Source organism: Thamnophis sirtalis, unplaced genomic scaffold (genome assembly GCF_051295495.1).
Source record: "Thamnophis sirtalis isolate CommonGarterSnake01/CBP01778 unplaced genomic scaffold, rThaSir2_p1.2 scaffold_9, whole genome shotgun sequence".
In the NCBI taxonomy this organism is placed as follows: domain Eukaryota; kingdom Metazoa; phylum Chordata; class Lepidosauria; order Squamata; family Natricidae; genus Thamnophis; species Thamnophis sirtalis.
This window is the reverse complement of record NW_028261389.1, coordinates 17447070-17461011: the sequence shown is the minus strand read 5'-3', so window position 1 is coordinate 17461011 and position 13942 is coordinate 17447070.

Sequence of the window (13942 nt, the reverse complement as noted above, 5' to 3'; positions counted from 1 at the left end):
ATGCTCCAAAACTTGGTATTTTAAAGAAGAGATTGGAAAACCATTTTCTGAAATGGTATTGGATTTCCTGGTTGAGTAGGGGGTTGGACCAGAAGACCTCCAAGGTCCCTTCTAACTCTGTTATTCTGTTAAAACAGATATGGGTTGCAATAATTCAGATGACCACTAGATGGCACCAAAGTGATAGACATTTCTAATTCTTCTCTACCACCTAGTGATTTTCCAGATTTAAGCAGCCCCAAACTATTATTCTGGTTGTCTGTTTCTCTTTCATTATCAAAGGGAAAAATTGATCGTAGAATTTTAATAAGATATAAATGGGAACTTCAATAAGATATAAATGGGAACTTCAGTGCCAAAAGAATGTAAATCGTGAGTTCAAGTCCCACCTTAATCATGAAAGCCAGTTGGGTGTCTTTGGGCCAATCATACTCTCTCAGCCCTACCCATCTCACCTGGTCATTATAGTTGGGAAAATAGGAGGAACAAGAGGTAATAGGCACATATATTTGCCACTTTGAATTATTTGTAAAAATAATAAAGGGAGGACATAAAAATAAACATGCAACACGGGATTAACATTGGGATAAAAATCAAAGTTCATTCAAAATGCAGGATCACAGTATGAAAATACAAAGTAAGCCACATTTTTTTTTAAAAAAACTACATACTTCTCTAGAAATAGCAAGAAACAGTCATGGTTGTTTTCATGCGAGCTTCAGGCTCATTTTAAAATGGATTTTGTTCAAGGAAATCAAGGTTCAGGAAAAGGTGCCAACAACTTAAATAGAATAGTCTCACAGAGAAATGAGATAATTAGATATATTAAAAAAAAACTGAAAACACCTCTTAGGTCATAAATAATAACCTGTTTTCATATGGTTAGTAGTCATTGTCAGCCTCCTGTGTATACCAGACAAGAAACATGATTAGATGAGCTAATTCTACTTATTGTAAGACTACATTACCAAAAATTTTCCATTCTGAAATTCAGATCTCCCACTTACACTTTTAACTGCTGTATCAATTGTGGCAGATCCTTCCTAAGTTTCTTCCACCAACTGTGAAGCCACTGAGGGCTCCTGCCTCTCTTGTCTGATTGTTACCTAAGCAGCTTCTCTTTCTTTGTCCTTCAAGGTTATCCATGCATTCCATTACATCAGTGAATTCTTGCATTTAGTTAGTCTCGTGCTGTGGGAGAAACTTTCTTTCACCTAAGGTTACCAAATATCTGAACAGACAAAATCCAACAGAATTGAAAAGGAGGACAAGTGGGGTGTGGGGAGCAAAAGGAGAACACGCTGTTTAATTTTTCTTGGTGTCCGTGACAAGAATGATAGTGGAAAAATTGAAAAAAAAACCAAACACCTGGCCAAACATTAGATCTACATGTATCTGAAATTACTTTTTCCAGCATCAGAAAGACTGGTTCCTCAATCAAAATATTTATTTATTTATTTGTATCCTGCTTTTATTGTCATATGAGGGTAGCGTGGTGGCTCACTGGTTAAGACCAGTGGTGGGATTAAAAAATGTTAGCAACCTGGTTCTCCGCCCAGTTGCTGGGTGGGCATAGCCATGGTGGGCCTGGCCTACTCGGCCTCCTGCACTATGGGGGGAGGGGTGTGTTTTCACCACAGGCTTTCTCTGATGCTCCTGGAGGGTGAAAACAGCCTCTCATGGGCTCCGGGTGCTCTCATCCTCATCCTAGCTCCTGCCAACCTAGCAGTTGGAAGCATGCAAATGTGAGTAAATAGGTACTACTTTAGTGGGAAGGAAACAGGGCCTTCAAGTCTCCATGATATCATGTTGACCACATGATCACGAAAATATTTCTGGACAGTGCTGACTCAACGACCTTGAAACGGAGATGAGCATTATCCCCTAAAGTCGGCAATGACGAATGGAGTAAAATCCACAGGGACTCCCTCCTCCTTTCATTATTTTTAGAAATAACTCAAGGCTGCAAACATTTTTCTACCAAATTTTTACTTTCAAGAACATAGAAATAATGCTAGGAATAATATAGCACTGACGACACTTCCAATTTCACCATAGGAATGTATGACAAATCATGTAATCTACAGACTATAGAGATCATAGGTGTGAAATGCCTGGATTGAAGGCAATTGCTGGAATCAGGAAATAAATAACATAAATCTAGGCTGTTGATGGATGAGGGAAACAACAAAGCAGACAACGTACAAGTCTCAATAGATGAAAGTTTCAATGACTACTGTTGTGAAAACAGTCTAAATTGGTTTTTTTTAAAGACACTCAAAAAGCCAGATAATATTGGATTTTAAGATGATGCCTGTCAGATGGAGAAGATGAGGGCAAATAGGATATGTCCGCTTTCTCTGTTAACCTTACAGTGCTTCCATCTAGATTCCTTCCATAAAGGGAGAACTCTATTCTGTCAATGATTCTATTATTCTCATAAGAATGAGCATGCTGATATTGATATTTTGGGCTAATGACTGATTTGAAAAAGCTGTTTTCCAAAGCTGTCTATAAGAAAACCGACACAACATAAGATGTAGCACATTTCAAATACAGATAATCCTCGATTTAACGACCACAATTGAGCGCAATATTTCTGTCAATAAGTGAGACATTTGTTAAGTGAGTCTTTCCCCATTTTATGACCTTTCTTGTCACAGTTGTTAAATGAATCACCCCTGCTGATACGTTGGTAACACGGTGGTTAGATGAATCAGGCTTCCCCATTGATTTTGTTTGTCAAAAGGTTGCAAAAGGTTATCATGATCTTGGGACTCAGCAATGGTCATAACTATGAGTCAGGTGCCAAGCACCTGAATTTTGATCATGTGACCTTGGGGATGCTACAAAGGTCATAAGTTTGAAAAACAGTCATAAGTCACTTTTGCAGTGCCGTAACTTTGAATGATCACTAAGTGAACTGTTGTAAGTCAAGGACTACCTGTACTGAAATCCAAAAGAGACTGAGTATATGCATATGGATGCACACAGACTGGTGGCACCCATAAAGGAGAATGTTTGTGGCTCAGGGCTGATTTGAGGGGTCCTTGGTTCTCTCTGAGCCTGCTTGTTTTCTTGCAGATGTTTCATTACCCAAACTAGGTAACATCATCAGTGCTAGTAAGGAGTCAGTTTTGCTGTGACTTTCTATTTTGGTGCTTTGTCCCGTCAGTGTTGATGGGGGTGGTTTTGGTTGGGCTGCTTACTATTGGCTCTTTGGAAGTTTTTTGATTGGTGTATTGTTGGTCTGATGTTAACCTTAGAGTTAATTCTTGGAGTTGATTAGGTACAGAAATACTGGTAGCAGAAATACAAACAGTTTCAGCAGGTATATAAAAACTGGAAGGGAAGAGTGCTTGGCAGGTTTTCCTAGGGAGAGAATTCTGCAACTGGGGTGCCTATGGGTATTCTCTCTCTCTGTATTTCTTTTCTGCTTAGACTTCCTTGGTATTTACTCTTTGATCTTTTCTAAAAATAGGTTGGTAAATGGATCCCTATATGCTATCCTCAGGAAAGGGAATTAAGCAGCCCTTAAGAAAACCCAGCTATAAGCCATTCATATTTTATTCTATATACATGACACATTTAAAAATACCCATTGAACCTTTCTTGCAAGATTCCTGCAGGTTTTTGGAAGTTGCTTATCTTTGGGCTGGGAGAGAGTGATTGGCGCAGAATCACTTAACTAGATTTGTGGCTAACAAAACAATCTCCCAGTTTCATCTGGTGCCTTTAACCACTACCCCAAATTAGCTCTCAGATTTTATTTGAGAAAAGTGGAGTAGTTTAAATTAGTTAGTTTATGATGTATTGGGGTTTTTTTGGGGGGGGGGGGGATGTTTACTAATTGCATTTTTATTGTCCTGTTTTTATTTTTACTGTATTGAACCCCACAAAAATCCATTTGGCTTACTAGAGGCTATAAATACTATAAAATAAGCAAATAATAAAAATGTTTTTTACTCTTTGAAAGCCTGTAACATTATTGTTTTAGATGCAGCAGATTTCACAGTTATTCCACTGGAAATATTTTGTTTGTTGCCAGGACATAGATCACTAGAGGGTGCTGTGCCACATAGACTCAGATCAATTTTACCCTTCATTTATGAAGGTTTATAAAATGTAAATACTGCTGATCCAGAGGATAATGCATTACGTAGGCAGAGTTACGGCAGGGAAAAAAGTTCTACCCTAACTTTCCGCAAAAAGAATGATGGCAATCAGACATAAATAAGGCTGCCTAATCTATTGCAATACCACAATAGAAAATATGAAAGACAAATTAATAAGGGGGAGTCCATGTAAAACATAAGAACAGAAGTGTATAAAGTATTACTAAAATGATACAGTAGAAGCAGGCATCCATTCATCTGAAAGCTTGAGCATTCAGTTGGAGTTTAAATATTGCACTAAAATTGAGAACAATAGTAAACCTGCCCTAAGTGATGCAAATACATGACTGACTTCACGTGTTTTGTAAATGTTGGTTAAGGTTTTATTTATACAATATTTTCTCTGCACGGGAAGGGTATATTAAATATTTCATCTCAATGATTCCTCACAAAGTGCCCATTCCGGGTATATTCTTTGTGAGCAAAAAAAATCCACAAAAAAGATACATAGAATTAATTTTCAATAGTTTGAAATTTGGGAACTATGCACTGCATAGAGTTGAACCTTCTGGCTTAAGAGGAACATTTTTCTGTCACCTGAAAGGGCCTTTTTGTGACTGTGTGAAACTGTCTAGCCTAGCAACCATTTCATACCAAATTGATGAGAAAATTGGATCATCCCTGCAGTCATTCAGACGACTGCGAAAAATATAAATCCTTCCATTTCCCCCTCCCCAGTCAGTCAGAACTGAAGAAGCTTCTTGGATGACAAGCGAAAGGTTTTCAAAGAAAAAACAACCAAGAACCAGTTGCCTTTTGGAAAAGCACCTTTGGGAGAACCATGACCTGGATGATTGAAATCTCCATCTGTAGGTCAATAACTTGGAAAAAGCTAGCCTCCAGATTTCTGGGGTGGAAAGGAAATATTTGAGTTCCATAGGGTAATGTTGGATTCTGCTCTTGATGGGTTTTGTGAAGCTCTCCTATCTTCTTTCACATGGTAGTATAATGAGCTAACCCTGCAATAACTCTGGTGATGTAAACTCCTAACAAACATGTTAGGGAAATACTAGTCTAGAAAAATTCTTCACATTGAAGTTTACTTTTCAACCTAAAGGGACTAGTAATATATGAAGGAACATTCAATCATACAAACAGAAATTTTGCTGTGGCCCCTCACTCCTTGGAATATCTCTGCCTGATGTGAATCTGCTCCCATCTTGCTGGCTTTCTAGAATACTATCGGAACTTGACTCACCTTAACTAACCTGAGACGTTGGAAGTGGTTGGTGGAGTAACTGAGAAGAGGCAGCCCCCATGCTGATCTTGCCTTTTCTGCCTCTTGCCTTTTTATTTAATGTATTTAATATTCTCTACATGTATGATTTTAATTATAAGCCACCCAGAGCTGCTTTTCAGAGAGAGATGGGTGTCATGTAAATTTAATAAAATAAATTATTAGTTTATCTCCCAAGGTAAGAGAACATTTTTGCTTCCTGTTATGTTGACTAACTCTCTATTATTGTGCTGTTTGGCCTGCAAGATACACAAGCACAATTGTTGGGCTTTAGGAAAGCTTGTAGCTTACCCCCCTCTCTCTCTTGATGTCCAACCATTTAAAGCCAGAGGTTCCCCAACTCCCAGTCCATGGACCAGCAACGGTTTGCGGCATGACAGAAACTGGGCTGCGCAAACAAGCGAAGCCCCCTCCACGGGATGCAGGCAGCATGTGAAACCACTTCTCTCTGGTCCATGGAAAAAACTCTCTCCATGGAACCGGTCCATGGTGCCCAAAAGGTTGGGGGGGTCACTGATTTAAGCCTTTTGAAATGTCTGCAGCTACTCTGTTCTAGAGTAAGGAGTCAGCAATAGGACATTCAGGAACAATGAATTTTCTATGCAAATTCTGGCACAAATCATTTGTTTGGAATTTTATCTTTCTCTCTGGAATTTCATTCTATTTGCTTTCTAGCCTTTCTGTGTCTTTCTGTATATTTTCTCTCTTTTCCCAAATATTATCCACCCCTCCTAGTTTTGCACCATCTGCTTGGTAAGTATTTCCTTAATTCCCTTGGCATATCATTATAAATTGCCTTTATCACATTAGACGATTGCTAGTTGGATACCAAATAACATTTATCTTTCTTCTTAAAACACACAGAGATTTTCATACGAACCCTGGATAATTATTGATCATACCTGGGGATTATTTTATTAGATATTGCAGGAAGAATGTAAACCTGTAAGTAGAAATATTGCTTCCTTGCACATCATGGTACATTGTGGTACAATTATAATACCAATCAATATCCTTTTTCATCATTGAACAGATTGTGAATGAAGTTTCCTTCTGCCTGATCAATTGGCTTAATGATTGTGCAACCCTAAAAAAAAGCCACAGTATGGAGGCTTATTTGCAAATAATGGAGTATTTAGGGGCACAAATTCTTTTCCTTGCTGTGATCAGGTATTCAATGCATAAATGGAGGTTCCATTTCCTTTTCAATGGACTCCAACATGAATTAATTAATTAATTAATTAATTAGACTTATATACCGCTTCATAGGGCTTTCAGCCCTCTCTAAGCGGTTTACAGATTTTTAGCAAATTGAGTCAGCAAATTGCCCCCACAGACTGGGTCCTCATTTCACCTACCTCGGGAGGATGGAAGGCTGAGTCAACCTTGAGCCGGTGAGATTTGAACCGCTGAACTGCAGATAACAGTCAGCTGAAGTGGCCTGCAGTACTGCACCCTAACCACTGTGCCACCTCGGCTCCTTATTATTTGTTTTAAGCTCTGTTTAAAGCCATGTTACCCCAAATCAATATGGCATGATACCTTGAACTGATAAGATAATAATTATTTATATTTATATATTTATATATTTTGATACCTATCTGACACATTTGAACTTTAATGTTGGATAAGACTTCTGAGAATAAGTTTGGTCTAGTGGTTAAGGCATCAGGCATAGAAACTGGGAGGCCATGAGTTCAAATCCTGTCTTGGCTATTAAAGACCAAATCTTCTGTAAAAGGGTTTGGTAAAGATGGAAGGAAAGAGAAGAAGAGGACAAACAGCAGCAGGTGGGTGGCTCCAGTTACAGTGCTGATGAGTGCACCATTGAAAGACCTGAAAGGACAGGCTTAAGAGAGATCACCATGGAGAAAAATCTATATGTGTGGTTGTTGAGTCAACAACAGTTTGATGCCACATAATCAGTATCTATTCAATATATATAAATTATTTTTTCTACTCTGGTAACAAGCAGTATCATAGCCACTTCATATACCACTGAGATGCTATATAAATATTTCTATGCAAAACATGTAGCTTGAACTATGTTATTTCTCTTTTGGAAATCAAGCAGTAGATGAAGGCAAAGTAAAGGACAGAGAAGGCTGATTCATAAGCAGTGAAAGTAAATAATGGAAATAATAGGTTAGCTGCAGATTTGTTTTTTAAAAAAACTGTAATTAAAAGCACTGTCTTTTTTCAATAGAAATTTGTATTCTATTCCAGATTCTGTGTGATATGTAAAAAGCCAGTGTGCATCAACCAAAGTATATTTAAAATAATGGAAAGGGATGGTCCCAGTTACAAAAAATATAATATGCATATTTAAGTACAAATCCACATCTAATTTATTACAGATTGGGATCGGACTAACTACGTTTAGTGGTAGTAAGAACATTTTTGTTGTAACTCACAGTAAACAAGCAGAAATTGGAAACCTTTGTGAATCTGTTGGACATCATCCAATGATCTAGTAGTATTTCATTTAAATTAATTTCTTCTAAAAATTTCTAGACTGCCTTTAAAGGCTCAGCTCTCTCAAAGCAACTACAATTAAAAACCTAATACAATTATATAGCACAGTTGAATATAATTAACAATAATAAAGACGAATCCTCTCCAGAAAATGCTAATTGAGGCTAATTCAGCAATATAATATATAACTCAAGAGAAATCCAAAGGAAATAAATAAACCATTGGAGCTTTCTAGATGACAACCCGTTTTAAAGAGACCGGGCTGCAGAAATGGCTGTCTTAATTTGCTGCTTTAATTCCTCTCCGTTTTAAACAAGAAAGCTTATTTTTGCTGATACATATGAAAATAGCATTTCCAATAACTCCTGTGTCCTAACAACTAGTGCCCTGAACTTGAATAAACTCCCTTATCACCATCATGTGCACCCATATCCTGCATCAGCTGAAGATTTTGAACAATCTTTAAAGACAGTTACCCTCAGGGCACACTGTACTAGTTTATGGTACACACTGCACTATTTTCCTAAATGATATGTTTGTTCTTTTAGTATGGGTAGTTCTATCTACCTGAGATGTCATTCTCCATCCAAATTAACAGACCCCTTTTCCCTTTGCAGTACTTCTATCTTACTTGAATCCTTGCTCATGTATGATAGCTTTCTGAAGTTCAGAATGTGGAAATGGGTGGCCGAGTTCAGTTTCACCCACTCATCCTCTGAATAACTTTAATAGTAAGTGGGGAAGATCTTGGGAGATAGATGGAAGAGACATAGACTAGACAATGGTCAAACTCTGCAGCTGAGTCTACCGAAGGAATATAGGAATGGTAAATGTCTCAGAAGTTACCCTCCCTAGATTCTTGTACTGTAAAGGCGTGGGGAGAGAGATTTACTTTCAGAATTGCAAGATCATGTTAATGTAATACAATAAAGTGGGGTTAGTACTTCTCGGTGTGCTTCTTGCCTGGGCCATCTCTCAAGACTGACAATCCAAAAGGTTAAATGAAAGTCATGCACTACCATCTTCTGAAACTTTTCATTCAGGATGAACTAGAAATATAGAGACAAATGATTAGTGATTGATTGCACCAAAGATCCCTGAAAGGATCAGGAAAAGATTTCCATTCTTATTTATAACACAACATTAACAATCTACTGGGGCGGGGCTACTTTTCTCACAAAACCTATTCAGAAATCTAATATCAAAATATATCAAGATAATCCCTATTGCTCATCACTACGTAAAAGTAGTAGTGCCCATGCTTCTTAACCTTGCCTAAAATATTAATACCTTGGATTTCTTTAAAAATTGCCTCACCCCTCTTATGCTTCAAACGAAACATGCCATTAATTATTTCTGACTTCCAAATACCCAACTGAATCTGGCTGACTGCAGATTCAAACCATGATGGGTAACGGTTCAGAGAGCAAGCATTGAATCTCAAGCAGTTTTTTCATATTATGTGCCTGCAGAATTTGAAAGTTTCTGCAATCAGAGAAATTTGTGACAGTCCTATTTATCTCTGGACAAAATAGATCCTGATCTCCCCCCTGAATACTCCTATTCTACCTTTAGTGCATTATAGGTCTGCTTGTACAATACAGATAGTTTGCATTTAGGGACCACAACTGTAACTGGCAATTTAAATGAAGTGGTTAAATCACTTCAAGTCAAACAACAATTGTGCTTACAATCTTTCTTCAGCTTTCCTTTGCTTTAAGACCTGCAAAGATCATAAATGTGATAATTCATCATAAAGTTATTTTTCATCACCAGTGTAACTGTGAATGGTCATTACACAAGGCAGTCACTAAACGAGGGTTACCTGTATAGTTGATTGGATCATGGGGAGGACACAACAACATAATAACAACTGTCTGTTAACTAATCCTGAAGCTCAGCACCTGAAACAGTACCCACTCAGCTGGGTCATCTGAATGATATAAAGGAATTTAATTGACTCTTTCCTTCTAATCACAAGGCAAAATTCAGAGAGATCCTGTGAAAATGCCCATAATAGGCTTTCAAGCCTAATTCAAAATGTTTACAAAGTTCTTACAAAGTTCAATGTGGTTTACCTGGGTTACATCATACATTGCCTTGATGTAACGAGAGGAGTTGAAACAATTTATGTCCAGGATGTGAGGGATCTGCAGATATCTTCCCAGCCCTTCTTCTGACCTGCACAATATACAGATCTTCTATGGAAGGCAGGCTGATTGCAATTATTATTTCTGCAGTCTTGAGTCAAACCAAACTAGACAGTTCTAGAAGTACAAATAACAAACTCAATAATTCTTCTGTAAAACTGTATCAACAGCTGCTGGAACAGTCTGAGCTTCCTGAGTTGATGCAGTAAGAATATTCTTTGTTGTGCCTTTTTAATGATAGTTCTAATGTTAAGCATCCATTTCAAGGCCTGCGAGATTTTAGAACCCCAAAATTTGAAGGACTCTACTGCTGAGAGCCGAGGTGGCGCAGTGGTTAAATGCAGCACTGCAGGTTACTTCAGCTGACTGCAGTTCTGCAGTTCGGCTGTTCAAATCTCACCAGGCTCAAGGTTGACTCAGCCTTCCATCCTTCCGAGGTGGGTAAAATGAGAACCCGGATTGTTGTTGGGGGCAATATACTGACTCTGTAAATCGCTTAGAGAGGGCTGAAAGCCCTATGAAGCGGTATATAAGTCTAACTGCTATTGCTATTGCTGTCGAATATAGTAAGAGGGAGTAAAATAGAAGGGCTGCTCCTAAACTCCATTCTCATATCTATAGTTTTAAGCATGTGTAGCTCCAGACTGTTAAGGCTGCACCACAGAGTAAGTTGTTCAACCTCCCACTTTATATGCAGATTGATCATATTCTTGAATAAGGTGAATGATCGTCGTATCATCTGCAAACTTCAGAACTTTAGCAGAGGGTTCCCTTGAGATGCAGTCATTACTACATAGAAAGAAGAGCAATGTAAAATAAAAAATCAAAGAAAAAAGGATGAAAAAGAAAAAGGAGGAAAAAGGAAAAACATATTGATAATTAAGACTGTCCAACTGTGTCTAAAATAACATTGACCCTATCAGGGCTCCTCATCTCTCCTTCTCCCACCCCCTTTGCAATGGTTGGGAAGACTAAAAGACACCTGGCATACAACTGACCTTGTTATCCTGGATTTTCTGCCTCTGGGCTCAGAGATAAGGCAAATGATGGAGAATGGAATGATTGGGTCAGCTGAATCTTGAGAACAGAAGATTGAGAGAGAAAAGTAGGGCTTTAACAAAAAAAGATAGTTTGGGGAGCAAAACCCCTTGTCAAAATTATTTTGTACAGTTGGTATAAAATGCCAATCTTGGAAAGATAAGGAGAGAATGGAGAAAATTAATTCCTATAATCAGAAAAATAAAGGCCGTACACTAACACACTCTGTGTGTGTGTGTATGTGTGTGTGTGTATATGTATGTGTGTGCACATGCACACACTTAGCACTTAGACACTTAGACAAGGAGCTTGTCGATCAGAAAAATCGGCAGTTTGGTGGTTCGAATCTCCAATGCTGCGTAATGGAGTGAGCTCCCATTACTTGTCCCAGCTTCTGCCAACCTAGCAGTTCGAAAGCATGTAAAAATGCAAGTAGAAAAATAGGAACCACCTTTGGTGGGAAGGTAACAGCGGTCTGTGAGCCTTTGGCGTTTAGTCATGCCGGCCATATGACCCCAGAGATGTCTTCGGACAGTGCTGGTTCTTCGGCTTAGAAATGGAGATGAGCACCCCCCCCCCCCCGGAGTGGGGAAGCTTCTGGGTTTGTTTCTGTGATGTAACAGCTTCTCTCATGAACAGTTTATAAATCAGAACTTCTGATCAGCATTTGCAAAAGCAGTGGGGAAAAAGGCACAGGGTCTCTAAGGATAGGCAAGGGTGGAGAAAAGAATTGAAATATCTCTCTAGCAATTGGGTGATATTATTTAATATCTAATATTAGATATTAAACTTGAGAGACCGCCTACTGCCAATTACCTCCACTAGGCCGATACGATCCCATAGATTAGGCCTCCTCCGAATTCCATCAGCCGGCCAATGTCGGCTGGCAACTACCCGGAGGAGAGCCTTCTCGGTGGCTGCTCCGACCCTCTGGAACGAACTCCCCGTGGAGATTCGTACACTCACCACCCTCCAGACCTTCCGCATAGCCCTTAAGTCCTGGCTGTCCCAACAGGCCTGGGGCTAAAGATTTTGACCCCACTCGAATTGTATGACTGTTGTGTTTTTAATGATGTATCGTTTTTATGTCTGTGGCTTGTTTGTCCTCCCTCCCCTTGAGTTGTGAGCCGCCCTGAGTCCCCCCAGGGAAAAGGACGGCATACAAATAAAGCATCTCAATCTCAATCTCTCAATTATTTAATAGCTAATATCTTAATATTCTAAGCCTGGGGGGGGGGGAGGGCTTAAAATGGCATCCTGCTTTCTCATGGAATCCCAACTAACAAAACTAAAACAAAATCTAAATAAAATACCCATAACAGCAAACAAGATAGCACCAGATAAAAGGAGGCTTCTTTGATGTAGAAATAAAAAAAGGAGGAGGGGAAAAAAGTCAAGTGCATGACTAGCAATTAACTTCTGTTTCAAACCTTCCTGGGAAATCCCTTTCTTAAGGCAAGGAAAGCTCCTTTCTGGGAGAAGGAGAGGCATTTTCTAGAGCAGTGTTTCTCAACCTTGGCAACTTGAAGATGTCCGGACTTCAACTCCCAGAATTCATGTTCATGTAAATCGGGCTTTATAAATGCAAGGAATTTATGTTTGTTTAGAGCAGTGTTTTTCAACCACTGTGCCGCGGCACACTAGTGTGCCGTGACATAGTGTAAGGTGTGCCGTGGGAGAATTACTTTATATATAGTCAATATAGGCACAGAGTTAAATTTTTTAAACATTTTCTAATGGTGGTGTGCCTTGTGATTTTTTTCATGAAAAAAGTGTGCCTTTGCACAAAAAAGGTTGAAAAACACTGGTTTAGAGCAGTGTTTCTCAGCGAATGCTGGCTGGGGAATTCTGGGAGTTGAAGTCCGGACATCTTCAAGTTGCCAAGGTTGAGAAAGACTGTTCTAGAGGCCAGGTAGAAAGAGCCTCCTCTTCCTCTTCTTCTGTCCCACCCCAGCACAGAGAATTTACTGGCAGGTAGGCCAGCCTTAAAAACATCTCTCAGATCAACAGCATGAAGTTGTAAGGAAATCGGCGACAATTATCCTTACATGCATATATTTTTCTTGGTTCCTTTTATTTGCTCCATTTTGGGGGGGGGGAGGCAGCTTCCTCCTAGCATCCACTTTAATCTATTCTTTCCTTTGCCTTTCCTTCTTGTTTTATAATTCCCCCCCCCTTTTTTTTCCTGAGTGGACCTTTCTGCTTCATTTCTCCACTTCCTCTCTTTGCCTTCCTGAGCTTTTTCCTGAATCTTCCTTTTATTTCTTTTTTAGATACATCTCCGATCTTTCAGTCAAGATCTGCTAGGATATTGAATTTCGTAGTAAAGGGTACAATGGGCCAGAACACAAGCAGTGGTAGTTGATTGATTGGAGAGTGCCGGCTCATGCGTGAGGCAATCTACGTTATGATTGGCTGCTGTGTGTGGAGGGGGAGTTTCCCTTTTTCCCGCCTTTTTCCTCTGGGTGTTCTGTATGCTGTCTGATTTACCTCATAATGTTCCTCTTTCCCTGACTATCTTGTCTGCTGTAAATATAAAATCAAAATATATTTATTTATCTAAAACTGCAAGTTTGTGTCAGCCTCTCTGAGAGAGGGGGGGGGAGAGACAATTGTCCCAAAGTAATCCAGTGGTCTTCTGTAACTATGGATCAACTTGAGCTTGGATATCTCCAGTTCCAATATAGCAATAGCAATAGACTTATATACCGCTTCATAGGGCTTTCAGCCCTCTCTAAGCGGTTTACAGAGAGTCAGCATATTGCCCCCAACAATCTGGGTCCTCATTTTACCCACCTCGGAAGGATGGAAGGCTGAGTCAACCCTGAGCCGGTGAGATTTGAACCGCTGAACTGCTGATCTAGCAG